The sequence below is a fragment of the Schistocerca piceifrons genome, chromosome 5 (assembly GCF_021461385.2).
Source record: "Schistocerca piceifrons isolate TAMUIC-IGC-003096 chromosome 5, iqSchPice1.1, whole genome shotgun sequence".
Classification (NCBI taxonomy): domain Eukaryota; kingdom Metazoa; phylum Arthropoda; class Insecta; order Orthoptera; family Acrididae; genus Schistocerca; species Schistocerca piceifrons.
Window position 1 is genome coordinate 665,962,306 of NC_060142.1, and position 22,113 is coordinate 665,984,418.

At 44.4% G+C, this 22,113-nt stretch overlaps 1 protein-coding gene and 1 non-coding gene across 2 annotated transcripts in view; one reads left to right on the forward strand and one right to left on the reverse strand.

The window, feature by feature from the left end:
- Positions 1-22,113, reverse strand: part of LOC124799186 (zinc finger protein 574-like) — a 272,342-nt gene that overhangs the window by 210,380 nt on the left and 39,849 nt on the right. The gene's annotated exons all lie outside the window — the stretch shown is intronic.
- On the forward strand, positions 19,799-19,873 carry Trnas-cga. Its single transcript has one exon. It is a non-coding gene; the product is annotated as a tRNA-Ser (tRNA).

Here is a 22,113-nt window from a genome sequence, read left to right on the forward strand (position 1 = left end):
GGCAGCGTTCGTATGTAATGATTGGCCTCTCGTGTTGCAATAAGTTTATTTGGTTCCTAATATTGCTTCAGTCCACAGGATCGATATTTCCCCAAGGGTAGCGAAACAGAACTAGACGGGCACGCAATCAGCCATCACTGGATAACCAGGGCGGCCAGGACACTCCTTGTTTGGGACTTTTTTTTTTGTCCTTTGCTGAATTCCTGTATCCGACTGAATACCAAATTCCATGTAATACAGTTCTTACCATATACGGGACGAATTTCGCTTTGGACGCGCTCGGTAGACAGTCCCTTGGCTGATACAAATCTTGTTAGTCTAGTCGGATACACACTCATAGGACACCTGCTATCATGGTCTGACTGCAGATCATTAACCACTGGACCCGGAAAACTGTGTATCGGCTACCTTACACGCGAAATGCGCTGCCGCCATCTTGATACGTATAGCCGCGGAATTTAAAACGATATACGGTATTCTGGCGTTTGCGATTTATTTATTGACTCACTCTCATAGGAACACAACGCCTGACGTAATGCAAAGGACTCAAGAACTTCCATTATCACTCTGCCAACACCTTTTAGAGGGCAAGAAACACACAGGCAGGCAGCTGACTCTCTCTTCTCTACGTATCAAGTTCTTACGACCGACCGTGCATTTTGAGACAGGACTCTGTTACTGACATCAACTCATAATTAACTTACCGAGCGAGGTGGCGCAGTGGCTAGCACACTGGGATCGCATTCGCGTGGACGACGGTTCAAACCCGCGTCCAGTCATCCAGATTTAGGTGTTCTGTAATTTTCCTAAACAACTCCATGCAAATGCTGGGATGGTTCCTTTGAAATGGCACGTCCGATTTCCTTCCCCATCCCTCACACAACTGGAGCTTGTGCTCCGTCTCTACTGATTTTCATGTCAACGTGACGCTAAACCAAATCTTCCTCTTTCCTTCCGCAGTAAGTTTTTCAGATTAACTGCCTTCGATTTACGCAACTGGCCTCGATAAAAGAGGACTTTATTTCTGTATATCTGCTACGCTTTCAAACAGATGTAGGCAGCTCTTGAGGGACTTATGGAGGGGAACAATGTTCTCCTTACCAGTTCCAGTCGCTCCTATTTGTGAACAATGAACAACGTCTATCCTGAGCAGTTTCCAGTTCCATGCCGTTGAACTTTTTGTTTGCTTTTGTTTTAGGGTGCAAAAAAAAAAAAAAAAAAAAAAAAAAAAAAAAAAAAAAAAAAAAAAAAAAAAAAACTAAGGTTATATGCGCCCATGTCAGAAGCATAGAACACGAAGACGAAAAAGGAGTTGAAAGCGACTACACGTTAAGCACAATCGCCAGAAGGAAAGACAGCCAAAAACAGGGACTTTCTCTCGGAGAAAGGGCCACAAAATAAGTCATAAAGCCAACGGAGGTCCTGAACTAAACATTAAATGTCCTTCGCCATATTGCTGCGACGGACGAAAAGTAAACGCCTTCGTCAGGCCGCGCGTCGTTCGCTAAAACGGCCGATAACTCAGACGTCGATGACACACGCTTCCTCATCTAGGGGCATTTGCATATAATGTACCGTCTCCACGACCATAAAATTCGTACGTCTTGTACTACCCGACTTTTAGTGAGATCAGAGTAAACTAGGTGCTTCCTGGAGTCATAATAGTCAGCTATAAGCTCTGTGTGTTGAGCAACAGATCGTCCGAAACAGCGTTATTTTTGTTGTAGTTTTCATCAAATTGTTCGTGTACATAGCAAAGACAGTTATTGTTATAAGGTATACGGGAACATAATGTTTTATAAACAGGTAAATGTAGACGAAAAAAAACGTACTTTTCAAACAGTCATGAATCTGTATTCTACATCTACATCTACATGGATACTCTGCAAATCACATTTAAGTGCCTGGCAGAGTGTTCATCGAACCACCTTCACATTTCTCTATTATTCCAATCTCGTATAGCGCGCGGAAAGAACGAACACCATTATCTTTCCGTACGAGCTCTGATTTCCCTTATTTTATCGTGGTGATCGTTTCTCCCTATGTAGGTCGGTGTCAACAAAATATTTTCGCATTCGGAGGAGAAAGTTGCTCACTGGAATTTCGTGAGAAAATTCCGTCGCAACGAAAACCGCCTGACTTTTAATGACGTCCAGTCTAAATCCTGTATCATTTCTGTGACACTCTCCCCCGTATTTTGCGATAATACAAATTCATTTGGAGGAAACTGACAAAGAAAAAATGACGACGTTGCTTACAATGCACCGCCATAAATTTCCGCTACTGAATCTGTGCATTTAAGAAATTTTCAAGTTTAGTGAGGTTTTTTTTTTTTTTTTTTTTTTTTTAATGCGTGCACTATATTGTTTCGAAATGTGGTAAATTTTCTAATACGTCCGTTGCCCTAAGTTACTAACTAAATAAATTTTGTGTTGCAGTATGGCAACAGAGAAGCATTATGGAAAGATGAGCATATCTGAACTGTATTTAGCTCCAACAGCATATCTAAGCAGGGATCATGGATTAAATGAATACGCATGCGACCGAGCGGGGTGGCGCAGTGGTTAGACACTGGACTCGCATTCGGGAGGACGACGGTTCAATCCCGCGTCCGGCCATCCTGATTTAGGTTTTCCGTGATTTCCCTAAATCACTCCAGGCAAATGCTGGGATGGTTCCTCTGAAAGGGCACGGCCGACTTCCTTCCCAATCCTTCCCTAATCCGATGAGACCGATGACCACGCTGTCTGGTCTCCTTCCCCAAACCAACCAACCAACCAATACGCATGCATATACAATGTGTCTAAACCAACTATTAAGAGGCATGCTGAAAATAAAAACAAAAATGCAATCAGGACAAAAAAAATTTTGTCTACAGTAAAGTGCCTTTCAACGAAGTTGAAAACGAAGAGGAACATTTGAAGACACGATGTTCGGTTTAAGTCAGTCGGACGTAAGAAAACTTGCTTTCGACATTGCGGAACGAAACGGACTGCCCCATAATTTTAATGCAGTAGGAGGCTTAGCAGGCAAAAAGTGAGCTGAAGTTGTTCATCCAAGAAATATCGTCGAATCCGAGGGAAATTGTGAAATCTCAAAGCAAGCCTTCAGGCCAAGGAGCCTGTGAGCTGACGAGCAGACCTTGCTAAAAAAATCTGTCCGAAGCAAAGAAGAAGAAACCTACATCCTTAAACCCAACTGTCAAAAGGAAATATTTTTGAGATTTTTGGGGAAGCCACCGCAGCACTCATTCGTAAGACAGAGGAGTGATATTGCGAGTTTTGCGAGGAAGGTCGAACGAAAGAAACAGGTGGGTAAATGAAAATTATGGACTCATACAAAGTGTGTGGGGTGGAGCAAGCACTGGAAAAGTGATTTAAAATGGAATGACCATATAAAATTAATCATCGATAAAGCAGATGCCTGACAGATTCATTAGAAGAATCCTCAGGAAATGCAGTCCAAAAACAGAGGAAGTGTAGGTAACAGTACATTTGTTCGCCCACTGCTTGAATATTGCTCACCAGTGTGGGATCCGTACCAGATAGGGTTGATAGAAGAGAGAGAGAAGATCCATCGGAGAACCGCGCGCTTCGTTACAGGATCATTTAGTAATCGCGAAAGCGTTACGAAGATGATAGATAAACTCCAGTGGAAGACTCTGCAAGAGAGACACTCAGTAGGTCGGTACGGGCTTTTGTTGAAGTTTCGAGAACATACCTTCACCGAGGAGTCAAGCAGTACATTGCTCCCTCCTACGTTTATCTCGCGAAGAGACCATGAGGATAAAGTCAGAGAGTTTAGAGTCCACACAGAGGCATACCGACAATCTTTCTTTCCACGAACAATACGAGACTGGAATGGAAGGGAGAACCGGTAGAGGTACTCAAGGTACCCTCCGCCACACACCGTCAGGTGGCTTGCGGAGTATGGATGTAGATGTAGATGTAGGAAGTTATATTGTATTGCCAGAAAAAAGTGATGTAAAATATGTATCAGTCCTTTAAACTTGGACTTGTGCATATCTTTAAGCTTAGGAATATAGTTTACATGAGTGCCACCAGCGGCGTTCAATAAGTAATGCTCTCTAATTTTTTTCTCGGCCAATTTCGATTGAAAAAAAAATGCAGAATTTGTTGTGGAATATTGCGGAATATTTCCGCTTCAGCCTCTATAGTATCATGAAGTTCCGATAGGTGGTGGCACTAAACGTAGCCTTCAAAGTGGCGCCTGTAACGGAGATGCGTTCCAAGCGGAGAGCTGTCATTGAGTTTCTTTTGCCGAAAACCAGAGCATCGCAGGTATTCCTAGGTAATTGCAGAGTGTACGGAGACCTGGCAGTGAACAAAAGCACATTGAGTCGTTGGGTGAGACGTCTGTCATCATCGCAACAAGGTCGCGCAAACCAGTCCAATTTCCTCCGTACCGGCCAGCCTCATACAGCTGTGACTCGTGCAGTGTTGGAACGTTCGGACACTCTCATTCGAGGTGATCGCTACTCACACACATCCACCAGTTAGGCTATTCAAAGGTGTGTGCCCGGTGGCTTCCTCGCCACCTGTCAGAAGCCCAATCAGTGCGGAATTGCTTGCGCGTTACAAGGCCGATCGTGACAATTATTTGTGGAACATCGTCACAGGCGATGAAACATGGGTTAATCATTTCGAACCGGAAACACAACGGTAATCCGTGGAGTGACACCACACCACCTCTCCTCCAAACAAAACGTTGAAAGCTACACCCTTAACCAGTATACTTATGACGACAGTCTTCTGAGGCTCTGAAGTGGTTATTCTGTTTGATGTCCCCCTCATGGTGCAACGATCAACTCGGAAATGTATTGTGTTACCCCCAGGAAATTCAAGAAACGACTTCAGCGTGTTCGTCGCCACAAAAATGCAAACGAACTTCTCCTCCAAGACAAAGCATGGCCTCACACAAGTCTGCGCACCCGAGACGAGTTCGCAGAACTACACTGGACTGTTATTGCTCTTCCACCCTACAGCCCGGATCTCGCACTTTCCGACTTCCATCTGTTCGACCCAATGAAGGATGCATCCTGCGGGAAACAGTACGTGGATGGTGGCGAGGTTACTGATACAACAAGAAGTTGGCTTCGACGTTGATCAGTAGAGACCTCCCATGCGGGCACACGGGCCCTCCCAGTAAGGTGGTGTAAGGTCGTCACATTGAACGCAGATTATTTTGAAAAATAGGGTTCTGTAGCCAAAACATGTGGGAATAATCCAGAATCAAACCAACATGGTTTCAGAAGAAAATCTGTTGCGTTACTTATTGAACACCCCTCGAACAATTTGTGCACGGACTGGTACAAATTAGCGAACCAGATTTCTGATTTGTGCCACTTGCAGATAATGAGAACATGAAGTGAAGTGTGTTCATTTTTCTCAGAATTCCATTCTTTACAACATGCAGCAAGAACACAACCTATTGTTGAGGGTACCACTGTTTGCATCTCTCCCGTACGTATGTACTCTGCATCAACATGCTAAGCTCGCCAGAGGGTATTCAGGGCACCAGTTCAGTACCACGTTTGCCTCTTCCTATTCTATTCGAATTCGATGCGGAGGAAGAAAGATTTTCGGCAGATCTGATTGTGTCTAATTGTACCGTGGAAACAGTTGCGCGAGACGTATGTGCAGGATTTACGAGATCAAGTCTTAACGTGAAGCACAGTGTTGTGTTGTAGCATCTCGCACTGGAGACTGTCGACCATTCCTGTGGCCTTCTCGCACTGTTTACACAAACTTGTGACGAACCGCGGGGTTCTATTTCTAATTTGATCTGCCTATTGAGTTGCCTTGATACGTCGCTAAGTGATTGGGTGGTTGACGAAAATTCCAGAAACCCGGGACTCTGTACTCAGTGGGCCGTAATTGGTTTCCTGTCACTTAACGTTTCTTTGCCCTCTGGCAGTGACCTGTACATATAAAAAAAAAAATGCAACGTTACACTGTGCTCCGAAGTCTACGATAAACTGCAGGAATGCACGTTAATCTTTGGACCGCCCTATAACTGACTGGATAAGCCAGGTCAACGATATGCCACATGCAAAAGGTTTATACCCAATAAAGCACTGCCGTGTTCAAAACAATCTTCAAGGTGAGAACCGCTTAACTTTTTATGCCGGGTCTCTTCCTTTACTAGAACTTCGCAACAGTTCCAGTCTGATGAAAAATACTCAAGAACATAACTGTCGGGTGTCTTGTACACGGCCTCCTTGATCAACTAATCAACTTAATTTTTTACAACAAACCTGCTACACAGCCAGATTAATGTGCCTATTTTACCTTAAATAGCTCCAGATGGACGAACGTCGAGATTTGAGGATTGTCTCTGGCCCTAGCGATTGAGCTGTGATGGTATAGTCAAATAAAGTAGGTTCATTTCGTGTATCTACGGACATTATACTATACTTGCTTACGTTGGGGGGTCATTGGTAAGAAGATAGCTCGGTGGAACTGAATCAAAGTCTTTCTAGAAGTCAAGAAACATAGCATTAATCAACACTCTGCTTATTTACGGTCTTCATCAAAAACCTGAACGAAAATATGAGTTCTGAAGGATGATTGTTTGCCTAACTGTGTTGAAAATGAGTTACGTAGTCTTCAAAAAGTCACCCTACACGAGAACAACTGTATACTTCCTTCAACTAAGTGACGTTAGCGATACGGATCTCCCTGTGGCTTACGACCTCTTCCAGACCTATAGACCATGTTCCAGAGAGATCGATAAACTTCTGCTACAACTGAGGTTAATTATCACCTGTAATTGATAGTTAAGTTGCAAACACACTTCTCGGGTTTGCCGCCGGATCTTATTATACAAACCACACAATATTTCGTCCATACAACAGTTCGACGTTTTCAGGTGGTGTTAGCTGTTATCGACAAAATATTGTGGGATTTGCACAATACCATCCGGCGGCAAACACGAGAAGCGTACTTACAATAGATCCCTCGGGAAAGCCTGATATGTCACGATAGGTAAGGTCCCCGGACAAAAGTTTAGTCATCGGGTTAAAAGAGCACATTGGTAGCTTTGGTACGCCAGATGTATTGTAGATATGGTACCATGGATGGTCACGTGACTCCTATACCGGTGACGTAGATCACGCAGTGAAGTGGTGCGTGTATGGGTCGAGATGCACACGTGGCACAGTGCCAGAAACGACCTACCGTGTCTGAACATGCACATGACCACACCGTGAACAAAGATGCCCGATATTTTGTGTATCAAGCTGTGCTGCCCAGCGTGTCTTCAAGGAATGGTGTAGCACCGTTAACCATGTAACGTGGCGTAAGAATAGCGGTCGTAAAAAAGAGCCTAAGCAACAAGGGCCGCAGATCGAGTCTCTGACCTTGTCAATAATAATCGGTATCAAACCCGACAGGAATTGCTACTGTTAGTGAATAGAGATCCATCTCAATCAGTTACCGAGCGAACACTGGGAAGGGAACTGCATGCATTGAACATTTGGAGTCGGATACCTCAAAGCAACCAATGCTCATGGCAAAACATAGAGGTGCACGTCTTCAGCACGTCTTCAGCACAGAAACAGAAGTTGTCTGGAGGCATGTAGTGTGGTCCAGTGTCTCGCGACATTGCCTCTTTTCCAATTACACAATGCGTCGAGTGTATCGGCGGCTCAATCTGTTGTTTAATCCGCAGTATGTGGACGTTGTAGCTAAGGCTGGAGGTGGTTCTGTGGTGTTTGTGCGGGTTGTTTTTCCACCATGACTTTGCCCCTCCTCCCTCCCCCCCCCCCCCCCTCCCGTCATTCTGATTGCCGTGAACATGAACCAGGACGTTCATTTCAACATTATCGGTGAGGAAGTTTTTGCCATTTCTTTTACATGTTCGTGACGGGTATGCTGTGGGGAATCGATCATGGCAGCCTTATCAACAGGGCTGGCGGCGTACTTTCCTGATCTGAACAGCACTCAGGCAGCCGTTGGCACCTCGACTGGCCCGCTAAATCGCGCGATCTTAATGCCATGGGAAATGTCTGGGACTATTCGCAGCAGCGGGTGAAAAGCAGCTATCAACATCCCCGCAGTTTGGTAGCGCTAGATGAACGGATCATCAGCTGAGTAGCTTCATCCCCTGCACACGGCATGCCTGAAGGAACTTGTGGACTCTCTTCGTCGTTGAACTGAGACTATTTCAAGACCAGATGCAATTTGAAGCGAAATCGACGTGCTGTCTCGTGTTCCTTGTCATATACAGTATTCGCCAGTCTGTTGAGCGACTGATCGAAATTCGTAATACGTCGTACGCTCGGGAGGTGCGGGGTATAAAGCATGGTCTGGCCATCCAATTCGAGATTTTCCGCGAATCTCATTAATGTCTTAAAAAGACTACCAGGACGGATCACTTGAAAGGAACTTAACCGATTTTCTTTCTCGTTCTCATAACAAAACCGAGCTTGTGCTCGGTCTGTAGTGACCTCATTGCAATGGGTCGTTAAGCCACAGCGTTCCTGCCTCTTTTTATTGAGAGACTTGGGTAAATTTTTGATTCAGCAAAAATTCATTTCTACGTCCATCATTTCCCTGTCGAAATGATGGTTAAAATGAAGAACTGGAGTGTGATTTTCCTGACTGCAGCTACCTCGAAAGATTTCAACATCTTCTGCTTTCCAAATGGTTCAAATGGCTCTGAGCACTATGGGATTTAACATCTGAGGTCAAAAGTCCCATAGAACTTAGAACTACGTAAACCTAATTAACCTAAGGACATCACACACATCCATGCCCGAGGCAGCATACGAACTTGCGACCGTAGCGGTCGCACGGTTCCAGACTGTAGCGCCTAGAACCGCTCGGCCACCGCGGCCGGCTCTGCTTTCCAGTACGATTAATATGCATGTACCGCGGACGAACAAAGTAGACACTCATTTTTGATGGATGTGTGCATTACGCTGTAAGACCCACAAATGAAATGATTCTCGTGGGCGTGCAACATGCCAGAAAGTATAACGTAAAAAAACATCAAACATTGGAATATAATACTGACTACCCTGAGCATTTGTCAGGAGATTGTCAAAATACGTGAGCCCATACAGTAAACTGGAATTGCTAATATTTACATAATTGATACACTGCCAGAATGAAATATAGTTATGAACTTTTACTAAGTTTATCATACACAAAATACCTAGTCTTGACTATTTTGACCAAGTGCTGTCAAAACTTAAATCTAACAGATATTTTTTACTTAATCTGGTCTAACAGCGTCTGTTAACATATTCATCTTTAGAGTAGAAAAAGTTGCCTACCAAAAAGTCTTTCAAACTCTGTTTTAAACTGTGCTTTATCCGAAATTAAGGTTTTAATGGTTGCTGGCAATTCATTGAAAATGTCTGCTCCTGCATGTTGGATCCCTTTTTGGACAAAGGTAAGTGATTTTAGGTCTTTATATAGATTGGGTGATATTCTTGAATTTACACCACAAATGAGTCTTATTACACGCTTTTGCACACTAAAAACTTTTGCTCGCTTTTGACGATTTACCCCAGAATTTGATACCGTATGACATGATAGAATGAAAGTAAGAAAAGTATGCAAGTTTTTTACATTTATATCTCCTAAAACTGACATCATTTTGACTGCAAGTACAGACTTGTTTGCGCGTTTCAGCAATTCTGTGGTATGACCTTCCCAACTGAATTTATTATCGAGTTCTAATCCCAGAAATTTAACACTGTCATTCTCTTCCATCTGCATGCCTTCATACTATATGTTATAAACATGCTGGAAGGAAATCTCTTAGAGTTTCCGAAGTGCATATAGCGGGTTTTTTCGACGTTTAATGACAGCGAATTACTTTAAACCATTCATTAATGTATGCGAAAATTTGATTAGCAGCCATTTTTAAATCTGTACCTGACTTGCTACTTACTGCAATGTTTGTATGATCTGAAGGCAAAACAAACTTAGTATCTAGCAATATAATAGACGAGAGATCATTAATGTACACAAAAAAAGCAACAGGATCAAGATGGAACCTTGAGGAACACCACCTGTAATTAGTTCCCAATGAGATGAAGGCTGGCTGCTTACTTGATGGGTATTTCGCAGCGACACCCTTTGTTTCCAGTTAGTTAGCTAAGACTCTAACCATTTCGAAGCACTGTCGGTGACAACATAATATCCTAGCTTACTTCAATCAATTGAGTACATTATCACTGTACATGTAAATAGCTTTCTCAACGTCAGGATCCTTAAGAAACCCAAATTGTGACTTGGACAATATATTTTTTGCAGTCAGATGCTTAAGGATACGCTTAAACACAACCTTTTCAAATATTTTTTGAAAAAGCCGGTAAAAGTGAAATTTGCCGATAGTTTGATGCTATCTCTTTATCCCCCTTCTTGTAAAGAGGCTTAACTCCAGCATATTTTAGGCAGTCTAGAAATATTCCGCTGATAAGAGAACGCAAATGTCATTCCAAATGGAGCTCTAGGTCAATTGTAAAGTTGTGACAGGAGGATCGAGGAAGCGTACAGGAGGAATCATTTCAGCACTCAGGTGAAATTGTCTAGAGAAACCACGGAAACTGATGTCGGACTCCGAATCCCGCCCCTACCGATAACGAGCTGGGTACTTCAACCGCCACCCCGCGTCGTTGCGTGTTTGTTTTCCGCGTCTGTGAGCCCGCAGAATGTCGGCTGCGTTACGTAATACGAATGCAGCTTCCGCGTGTACTGCACGCAGATTGCGGCGGCAGTGCAAAAAAGGTTAATGATGCGGGCCGCAAGTGGGTACTTTCGCTCTAACAACTCTTCTTTTAGACACACATGACTCTCGCGGTGTCTTTCTCATTACACTAAATTTACCGTAACTGACCGTAAACTAGGCACGGGGAAGCCTTGATCAAAACATGTGTGTTCCGACGATTTCTTTATATGTTGTTTTATGAAATGCCTGTAGGCATTAAATGCATTACAGGTTCCTATTTATGACGAGGAAAGAAAATCCGAGAACTCTGATACTGATATAAATATGAAGTTGTCAGGTTGATCAAAACATGTGTGTTCCGACGATTTCTTTATGTGTTGTTTTATGTAATGCCTGTAGGCATTAAATGCATTACAGGTTCCTATTTATGACGAGGAAAGAAAACCCGAGAACTCTGATACTGATATAAATATGAAGTTGTCAGGTTTAATTTTTTCGATGATTTTACGGTGAAAATTGACAGTAATATGGGTATTCACATGAGATGATCAGTTAAACAGTGTTTATGGCTGAAATTAACATACAATGTGGACTGAGATTAACTCAAAGTGTACATCATGAATGCGTATCGATGGAGCACGATCTGATGATTTATTAATCCTCCTCTCCGATGCCCCCCCCCTTTTTTCCGAAAATGAAGCAATGGAACTCGAACCGCTCAGGATGTGACAGTTCTACAATCGTAGACACTCACAGAGTCATTTTGCTGAGAAGAATAAACCTTCACTCGTTTTGCTATGAAGAGTAAAGCTCCACTGGTTTCACAACGAAGAATAAAACACGGTTACGAATATTTGTCAGAATTCAGAATTGTTTGTGGCAATACATCCCTACCATATCAGCTACTGCGCTACCAGATGAGCTAGAAGTTACAGTAGAGTCTCGATTATCCGATCTTCGGTTATCCTACCTTCTGTGTTATCCGACCCTTTCACCGCGCCGGCCGTGCGCCAGCCTACGACAAGTCAGTGACTAACGTGTTGTTTGTTGATACTCAGTTCATTATCGCCGTCTGCTACTCCTCACTACTCAAGTGGTAACTTACGAGGGCAGTTCAATCAGTAATGCAACACATTTTTTTTCTGAAACAGGGGTTGTTTTATTCAGCATTGAAACACACCAGGTTATTCCCCAATCTTTTAGCTACACAACACTATTTTTCAACGTAATCTCCATTCAATGCTACGGCCTTACGCCACCTTGAAATGAGGGCCTGTATGCCTGCACGGTACCATTCCACTGGTCGATGTCGGAGACAACGTCGTACTGCATCAATAACTTCTTCATCATCCGCGTAGTGCCTCCCACGGATTGCGTCCTTCATTGGGCCAAACATATGGAAATCCGACGGTGCGAGATCGGGGCTGTAGGGTGCATGTGGAAGAACAGTCCACTGAAGTTTTGTGAGCTCCTCTCGGGCGCGAAGACTTGTGTGAGGTCTTGCGTTGTCATGAAGAAGGAGAAGTTCGTTCTGATTTTTGTGCCTACAAACACGCTGAAGTCGTTTCTTCAATTTCTGAAGAGTAGCACAATACACTTCAGAGTTGATCATTTGACCATGGGGAAGGACATCGAACAGAATAACCCCTTCAGCGTCCCAGAAGACTGTAACCATGACTTTACCGGCTGAGGGTATGGCTTTAAACTTTTTCTTGGTAGGGGAGTGGGTGTGGCGCCACTCCATTGATTGCCGTTTTGTTTCAGGTTCGAAGTGATGAACCCATGTTTCATCGCCTGCAACAATCTTTGACAAGAAATTTTCACCCTCAGCCACATGACGAGCAAGCAACTCCGCACAGATGGTTCTCCTTTGCTCTTTATTGTGTTCGGTTAGACAACGAGGGACCCAGCGGGAACAAACCTTTGAATATCCCAACTGGTGAACAATTGTGACAGCACTACCAACAGAGATGTCAAGTTGAGCACTGAGTTGTTTGATGCTGATCTGTCGATCATCTCGAACGAGTGTGTTCGCACGCTCCGCCATTGCAGGAGTCACAGCTGTGCACGGCCGGCCCGCACGCGGGAGATCAGACAGTCTTCCTTGACCTTGCGGCGATGATGACACACGCTTTGCCCAACGACTCACCGTGCTTTTGTCCACTGCCAGATCACCGTAGACATTCTGCAAGCGCCTATGAATATCTGAGATGCCCTGGTTTTCCGCCAAAAGAAACTCGATCACTGCCTGTTGTTTGCAACGCACATCCGTTACAGACGCCATTTTAACAACTCCGTACAGCGCTGCCACCTGTCGGAAGTCAATGAAACTATACGAGACGAAGCGGGAATGTTTGAAAATATTCCACAAGAAATTTCCGGTTTTTTCAACCAAAATTGGCCGAGAAAAAAAATGTGTTGCATTACTTATTGAACTGCCCTCGTAGATCTGTAGTGGAGTAGACGTGTTGCACTTTGTTTATTGAAAAAATCTGTGGTGATGGCTTCAAAACGGAAAAAGGTGGTCGTTTCAATGGAAGAAAAACTTGACGCTTTAAAAAGAATAGACAATGGTGAAACTTTGTTAAAAGTGGCGCAAGATTATAACGTCGGGAAAACAACAGTTGGAGACTGGAAAAGGAACCGCAATGAAATTGAGAAGTGGTGTTCTCAGCGAGCAACCTCGGCTGTTTTGGGAGATCGGAAAACCATGAAAAAATGTGATTATGAAAATGTAAGTGAAGCTTTGTTCTTATGATTTACTCAACATAGAGATAAAGGTGCTTTAAAATATGTGGTGCAACTGGAGGAAACATCGTCTACCGTGGATTTACTTCTTAAGAGACTACGTGATTTAGCGGCAAAAAAACGGCAAACAGCAGGCAAACAAAAGACAATTACTAACTTCTTCACACAGTAGATATCTATTCAGTATAATTTGATTTGTATTGGATTAAATGTTTAACTCATATGGCCTACTTTAGTTTCATTTTTGTGTTTTTTTTATTATTTTCCGTGTTATCCGACCTTCCCGCTTATCCGACCTTGCCGCGGCCGGTTTAGGTCGGATAATCGAGACTCTACTGTATTAATAATGTAATGTTTTTGAGAGCTTTCCCTTGGATGTCAGGTCCCCTACCATCACAGAATGCACAGAATGCTGCAAACTGTTATATGTAGATGGAAGCCATATAAACAACAGTAAAACAAAAAGGGACTCATTTTTTCCCGGCGTACTCGCGTAGCAGAATCTAGAGTGCGGGAACGCGTGCTTTGGCGTATGAATATTTAGGGCGGGAGCGACGCAGGAGAGATCGCGCCACAACACCCTTGGGGCGGTCCGCAGCGGAAACACGGCGCTGGGGACCGGAAATGCTGTCGTTCTATTTGCGGCAGGCAGGGCCGTCCCCAGGCGCCAGCCGCTATTCTCGTACGTGGTTTCTCTGATGAGAAACCAAACGGCTGCCTTAACGGGGAACAACAGAGCGACGCTCGAAACAGCTTGAAATTATTTTTTTCACGGAATTCAAGTGTATGTTATTGAAGAATTATTCCCCAAAATATTCGGGCACGGCATGTTTGGCGTTAGAGAACCGGTTTCCACTAGTCATTATCGATGCTGTCACTCCCACCGATTTGAGTGAATCTGATTTGCTGGAGCGTTGTTTTGGAGGTTTTACTCAAAATGTGAACGAAAGTTTGAATAGTGTCATTTGGAGACACGGTCCAAAAATAACACCCAGCCGAAGAGAAATTGTCAATATTGCTTCAAATTTGGACGTATGTCTGTTCAGCGTAGGTCATGCTGCATTAATGTAAGTGGCCAACGCGGTTCAAATCAAAATCGGCGATGAAATGCCCCGATTTTGTGAAGACAGAGACGCCATCGGCGACGTGCTCAGCGACGAAAAGGGTTTTGAGGACGAAAATGAGGGTTTATCAGGTCAAAGTAGCAGAAAGCGGCCACCCACTAGCCGGGGCGATTGTTATTAGGGACCAGGTATCGATGATATCCCGTAAGTTTCAAGCTTTGTCCCTTTTTTTATATGATAAATACTTGTCCAACTTTAAATGCGTTTCCCTCATAACCATGTTTTTCGGCATGGTTACTGTCACCCACGCCACAATTTTCATCCGATTTTAAAGATTTTTGGTGTCCCTTTGTAATGGTACTTGAATTACGTAACCATTACGGCACCTCACCTCAACCTCTCGATACCAGCAATATTCTACTGTGTTTCTGTAAAATAGTTAACATATTTCTGTGACAACATTCAGATTTAATTTCATTAATGTAGAGGTACTTTGATGCATCGATATGTTTATATTCCAATGATATTATTGTTATGTGTATTCTTTCTTTTGTCACTATGATCTTTGACGTACTTGTAACTCCGATTTTTGGGCGCGTAAGCGGTTATTAGAGAGTCAAGTCTTGGTCGTCACGTTGAAAAGACGCAAATTGTAGTCAGTTTATGAAATGTGAACTTTAACAGTGAGGAAGATATTTTCAAGTATGTTTTATATTGTGAAGTAATGTTGAATCAAAAGTAATAAAAAAGAAGTGTAACTTAAGTTCGGAGTGCTGATTACTTTTTTACATCACCATTGTCCTAACTTGCAAAAGTTTAATCTTCAAGAATGGTTTGTGAAGCGCATCTATAAAACTTTTGAATATCGCAGAATAACACCTGGGCCTCTTTGCATCCGAGCTTCGAATCATCACTACCTAGATTTTCGACGATTGAGCCATGAGTTCACAACGAGACCAGCGTGGGAAACACGAAAAGATGAATGCCTAGTTTATCCATTATTTCATGAAATGACTTTATTAACTGTGCTCTAATGACACCTGCCACATAATATAACTTTGTTGTTGCCCGAAAATGCAATATTTACCAGCGTGAGCAACAATACAATCATAATTAATTTTTGACCTTTGTTGTGGTAGGGTTTTTAGACCTAGAAGAAAATTGAATTCTCTCAATTCATTGTAGCTGATTTTTTTTGTATTGGTATTTAGCATTTTTTTCGGCCAAAAAAGAGGGGTTCCAAAATGGCCACGTTTCCAAATACCTATAATTTCGCCAAAACAGCTTTTTTTTAAATCCCTACGATGAACCAAAATTATTACATCTGTAAGGATCAGGCTGATACGTTAATTTCATATTTCAAATAGCCAAAACCGGAGTTACAGCGACAAGGGTCAATCTACCACCTTCCAGAGCCGCCTCTGGGAATTCCAAATTACACAGTGAATATATTAACATTTTTCAATGAAAAAATAGCAATAAAAACTACAATATATGCTTTATTCATTGTAGCCAACTCCGTCTGTCTACTACATTCAAGTGCGCAGGAAAAAATCCTGAATTTGAGCAGTATTTTCGTCCATCACCTTGTTGTTCCCCCTTAAGCGACGATGACGAGAAGAATGACAGACCTGTGCACCGAACACCAACTACCTCACACGATATTATTCTCTAAATACACTAGTTGCGGTAAATATTGAATAAACCACAAAAACAAAATTACGTCAGAAACATAGGAACCAGCTGGCACGAAAGATAATCGTCTTGTTGCAGCAGTAAGGGCAAACTGCGCCAAGAAAAATAGCGCCGCTATTGCGTCAGCTGTATACACTAGACAACAGCGGGTCTCAGAGTGGGAGAGAAGCTGGTACCCTGCCAGTGAGAGAAGACAACCTCGCCAGTGGCGTCGAGGTCTCATCCGCTACACAAACTGCGAAGGGAGCCCAACGGCAGATTGGAAACGCGTCGATCTCACACAGAGGTAGTCGCGTGTTCCAACGCTGGGCCTTCTGTTCCCTACACATCATGGTAACACAGTCTCAAACCCGGTTCATGCGAGCGCCTTCCTTGTCTAAGTCGATTACTCTTTGCGGGCGGGCGCCACGTGTCAGCACCATAGTTCAGCCGCCAACCGCACTGCAAGTGGGCCGATGACGCCAATGACAACGCATGCGCTCGGTTGTGTTATAGGTGGGCCGCCACCCCAAAAGAAATGCACAACATTTTTCCGAAAGTGCAACTTTTGTTTTATATTTTTGCTATCCACGGAGGTCATACAAACATTTTTTGCGCTCTTTCCCGGTGTTGTGAGAACGAGGCAGTGACAAACACTCACAAGAGATTGGAGAAGATGTGTGGGGACGATGCTGTTGATCGCAGTAGACTTAATAGTTCTTCAAGCAGGTTATCTGGTGAAAGTGGGCACGCCAATACTCGGGACCTCCCGCGCAGTGACAGTCCAGGCACAGCACAAATAGTGACAGTCCAGGCACAGCACAAATTCCTGACAATGTGCAGCGAATTGACAGTATGATTTTGACTCACAAACGCATAAGAGTGAACGAACTGTCAGTCCGAGTGGGAATAGGAGAAGCGTTTGTATGGGCAATACTGGGAAATCTGCGGTTGCACCAGGTGGGTTCCGTGAATGTTGACGGATATCCAGAGAGAAACACGGAAAACACTTTGCACCGAACTTTTGGAACAATACCAGGATTCTGGAGATGAAGAATTGTGACGGGAGGTGAAAGCTGGTTGTATTCGAACAGGAGACGAAAAGGAAACCGATGGAATGGCATCATGCAAACTCGCCGAAGGAGAAGAAAATCAAAAAAGTGCCTTAGTAGCAAAAGTTTTTTTTATTCAGAAGGACTATTGCTTGTCCACATCAAGCCACACGGAAGCACTATCAATTTTGACGAGCACGTGACAGCCCTCAAAACATTTCATGCTGGAATGTGTAGCGTCCGAAAACTCTGTGAGAAAAACGATGTTTCGTTGTTTTATGATAATTGCCCACCGCATGTCAGTGAGAGAAACACCACAGAACTCACAAAGCCTGGGTGGGCAACAGTGAAACACCCTCCCTGCGGCGCGGATCTCGCAGCGTGTGAAGAGCACCTCTTCGGTAAACTAGGGTGAACCCCTTCGCGGAATGAGGTTTGAAGACGATGACTCCCTTGAGGAGCCTGGTAAACACTGTCTGAAATGTTCTGCTGCTGACTTCACCCGTGTGTACAAGCGTTAGTTTCTCGGTGGCGTAAGGTAGTTGAAAGGGACGAAGAGTGTATGGAATAATGACGTCTTGTCTCTGACGAACGTATAAAAATACTGTTAAAATAAAAAAGATGTGGAAAATCAATTAGATGTTTAAAAAACACTTTGTGCGTATGTTTTGGAGTGACTCTCGTAGTAACGGATTTGTGTGTTAAATTCTCAATCTTCAAGTTATTGTTTGCTTTGCTTTCGTGATACGTTACGAAGGCTGCACGTGAGCTTGATCTTTATGTTCTGTCACAAGTGAGAGCAACTCACTGAAGGGAGAAAGTTATTCATGTTTCATGGTGCCTGGACGCGGAACGAGCCTACACTGTGTGTAAATAAGAACGAAAATGCATAACACAGTAGCTTACACAGCTAAAAAGTAAGTTCTACTGCCGGGCTAAGTGGCCGTGCGGTTAAAGGCGCCGCAGTCTGGAACCGCAAGGCCGCTACGGTCGCAGGTTCGAATCCTGCCTCGGGCATGGGTGTTTGTGATGTCCTTAGGTTAGTTAGGTTTAACTAGTTCTAAGTTCTAGGGGACTAATGACCTCAGCAGTTGAGTCCCATAGTGCTCAGAGCCATTTTTAAGTTCTACTGCAGTAGAAAAATAGTATTTTATGCAATTTTGCCCTTGGAAAGAAAGCAAAACACGAAGGATAAGGTAAAAAAAAAACGCTGCGTTCTCCTTTATAGACAGTATTTGATGTGGTTTGTATGTCTATGTTTTACGAAATAAACGGCGATTTTTTGAAATGTTTTGATGACACTTCGTTTTTCTTTCAGTTCTGAAAGGTGTAGGGAGTTTATCACGCGACCTTCGTCAAGAACTTCCACTATGTGGTTGACTTTGGTTAATAACAAGCTGTACTACGAGGGTAATCCCAAAAGTAAGGTCTCCTATTTTTTTTATAATTACATAGACCTGTTTATTTCTACAATGGTTTACACCAGTTTACAGCTTCAACATTTAGCTATTTTTCGACATAATCACCATTTTTGTCGATGCATTTTTGTAGACGCTGTGGCGGTTTTTGTATGCCCATGTCATACCAGCTCGCCGCCATGCTGTTCAGAAAGTTATGAACCTCTTCTTTCACCTCGTCGTCGGAGCTGAATCGCTGGGACCACAATTAACGCTGACAGGTACTGTGAGACTCTGAAAAAACTCAAACGGGCAATTCAGAACTGGAGAAGAGGAATGTTGAGCAAGGGCGCACACATTCTCCATGACAACGCTCGCCCACGCATCGCTCGGCAAACCGTTGCTCTCCTCCAACAATTTCAGTGGAACATCATCCACCAACCCTATAGTCCTGACCTGACGCCCAGTGACTATCACCTGTTCCCTAGGTTAAAAGAACATTTGGCCGGAAAGCGATTCAGTTCAGACGACGAGATGAAGGAAGAACACCATGGCGGCGAGCTGGTATGACATGGGGATACAAAAACTACGACAGCGTCTACAAAAATGCATCGACAGAAATAGCGATTATGTCGAAAATAGCTACATGTTCAAGCTGTAAACTGATGTAAACCATTGTAGAAATAAACAGGTCTATGTATTTAGAAACATCCCCCAGGCTGTGGCTAAGCCATATCTCCGCAATATCCTTTCTTCCAGGAGTGCTAGTTCTGCAAGGTTCGCAGGAGAGCTTCTGTGAAGTTTGAGAGGTAGGAGACGAGATACTGGCTGAATTATGGCTGTGAGGACGGGAAGTCGTGCTTGGGTAGCTCAGTCGGTAGAGCACTTGCCCGCGAAAGGCAAAGGTCCGGAGTTCGAGTCTCGGTCCGGTACACAGTTTTAATCTGCCAGGAAGTTTCATATCAGCGCACACTCCGCTGTAGAGTGAACATTTCATTCTAGAAACATCCCCCAGGCTGTGGCTAAGCCGTGTCTCCGCAATATCCTTTCTTCCAGGAGTGCTAGTGTTGCAAGGTTCGCAGGAGAGCTTCTGTGAAGTTTGGAAGGTAGGAGACGAGGTACTGGCGGAATTAAAGCTATGAGGACGGGACGTGGGTCGTGCTTGGGTAGCTCAGTTGGTAGAGCGCTTGCCCGCGAAAGGCAAAGGTCCCGAGTTCGAGTCTCGGTCCGGCACACAGTTTTAATCTGCCAGGAAGTTTCAGGTCTATGTACTTATTAAAAAAAGTAGGAGATGTTACTTTTGGGATTACCCTCGTATGATTTGAAACGGGGTGTCAGACTGAAACTAACTGCCGGACCCTCTCGTAACACAGTGGAGCTTCTGTGGAGTTTAGGGACCAGGAGGGGCGTACTTGCGGCCGTCAAGCTGTGAGGGTGCGTCGTGTGCTCGCAGGGCTGCATGCATAGGTTCTTTGTTTGATGAACACTTGCGCTATCTGATCATAAGTACCCGGACACCCCTACGTAATGCGGCACTGACCACCAGGTGTCACGAGGGGCAGACCCACTAGTCTGAAAGGAGGCGGTGACTACTGTGTCGTCAGTAGAGAAGCATTAATAGCAGGATGGGTCGGTCACGAGATCTCAGTGACTTCGAACGAGGACTAGTTACTGGCTGCCACCTGAGTAACAAATCCATCAGGAACATTTCAGCCCTTCTAGGGCTAAGCCAAGTCGAATACTGTTGATGTGATTGTGAAGCGGGAAAGTGCAGGAACAGCCACGGATAAACCAGGTAAACCTCATGCACTGACGTACAAGGACTGTCGATCACTGCGGAGTTTGGTTGTAAAACATCTCTTGAGACCAGCGGGAGGAATCACGTGCGAGGTCAGAATTCCTACTTGCAGTCCAGCTAGCACAATGACTGTGCGCAGGGAATTTCAGCTCCTCATAAGCTTCACATTTCTGTAGTCATTGCTAAGTGATGCCTGAGGTGGTGTAAAGAGCGACGGCACTGGAGGGTGAATGACTGAAAATGAGTGATTTGGGCTGACGAATCACGCTATACCCTGTGGCAGTGCGCTGGAAGTGTCTGGGTTTGGTGAATCGCTAGAGAAAGTTGCCTGCTGTCATGTTCAGAGTCAAGAGTGAAGCACGGAGGATGATTGTGTTTTTCGTGGTTAGACTGTGGTCTCCTTGTTTCGCTTAAGAAAACGCTAAATGCAGAAGGACATGGACGACCTCGCTCTAGACCCCAGCGCCCAATCTCACTACCTTGAGGACGGATGAGTTGCAATTCCTCTACGGACTTCAGATACCGCACTGGAGGTGTCCCCAGCAGCGTTAAAGCCGCCAAAAAGGCGTAGGGTGGACACTCCCAGCAACACAAAACACGACGTTAGCCATCTACGCGGATGACACCGACCATCCTTGCACAAGACTGGAAACCGTCGAACATTAACGAATACAGACAGCACTCAGAACAGATGAGCCTTGGTTGGAGCGATGACGTATTAAAGTAAACGTCGACAAGTGCGAAGCGGTTCTGTTTACACGCAGACCGATACTACTGCGCAAACACCAACACTGCAAACCAATAAGACTACATACACGCCCAATACGTTTCCGAGAGAAAGTCAGGTACCTTGGTGTCTGGCTGGACCGGAAACTTACATGGGGGGACCACATCGAATACGTTGCCAACCGAGCGCACGCGAGGCTCAAACAGCTCTACCCAATGCTGAACAGGGAAAGCACACTGAATAGGAGGGTGTCGAGGTTCATATACATGACACTGATTAGACCTCTGATGACGTACGCAGCTCCAGTCTGGGGATATGCAACTCTTACACGACTGCGCCGCCTGCAGATCATACAGAACAAAATGCTACGAATCGTTAGCAACGCTCCACGCTACACACGCACGGTGGATCTTCACCAAGAATACCGCCATGAAACCCCCAAGGAAGTATTCAAAAAACACGCCACACGACTATACAGGAACTCGAGACACTCGAACAATCCTTTCATCCTCATTCTGGAAACTACGATCTAACAAGCGACAAACGTCGGAAAGCCCCTGAATATCAGCAACACTGACTGGTAATTACCAGCTGCTATTAGAACTGACCAACAGGCCACAGCAGGGACGCCGACGAGCTCACCCACAGACGCACAAACAATCTGCCAACATTCCCTCACACTGTGCCTCCGATATATGACCTATCGGACACAAAAACGATAATAAACCTAACTGTTGCAGGTTGCTGACGCTGAACGAGGACTCTGTACCAGCACCCAACGCCAGCCGCCGAGCAGCACAAACGCACAACGTCAAGGTATCGACATGCATGATACCCACGACTATCAAAGCCTGCCCCTGCACGACCTATCGCAGGCAGCAAGACATCCGCTACTGCTCTTACCACCAGACCAAACTATCGCAGAGGTTTTTTTCCCTGGGCTCTTGCC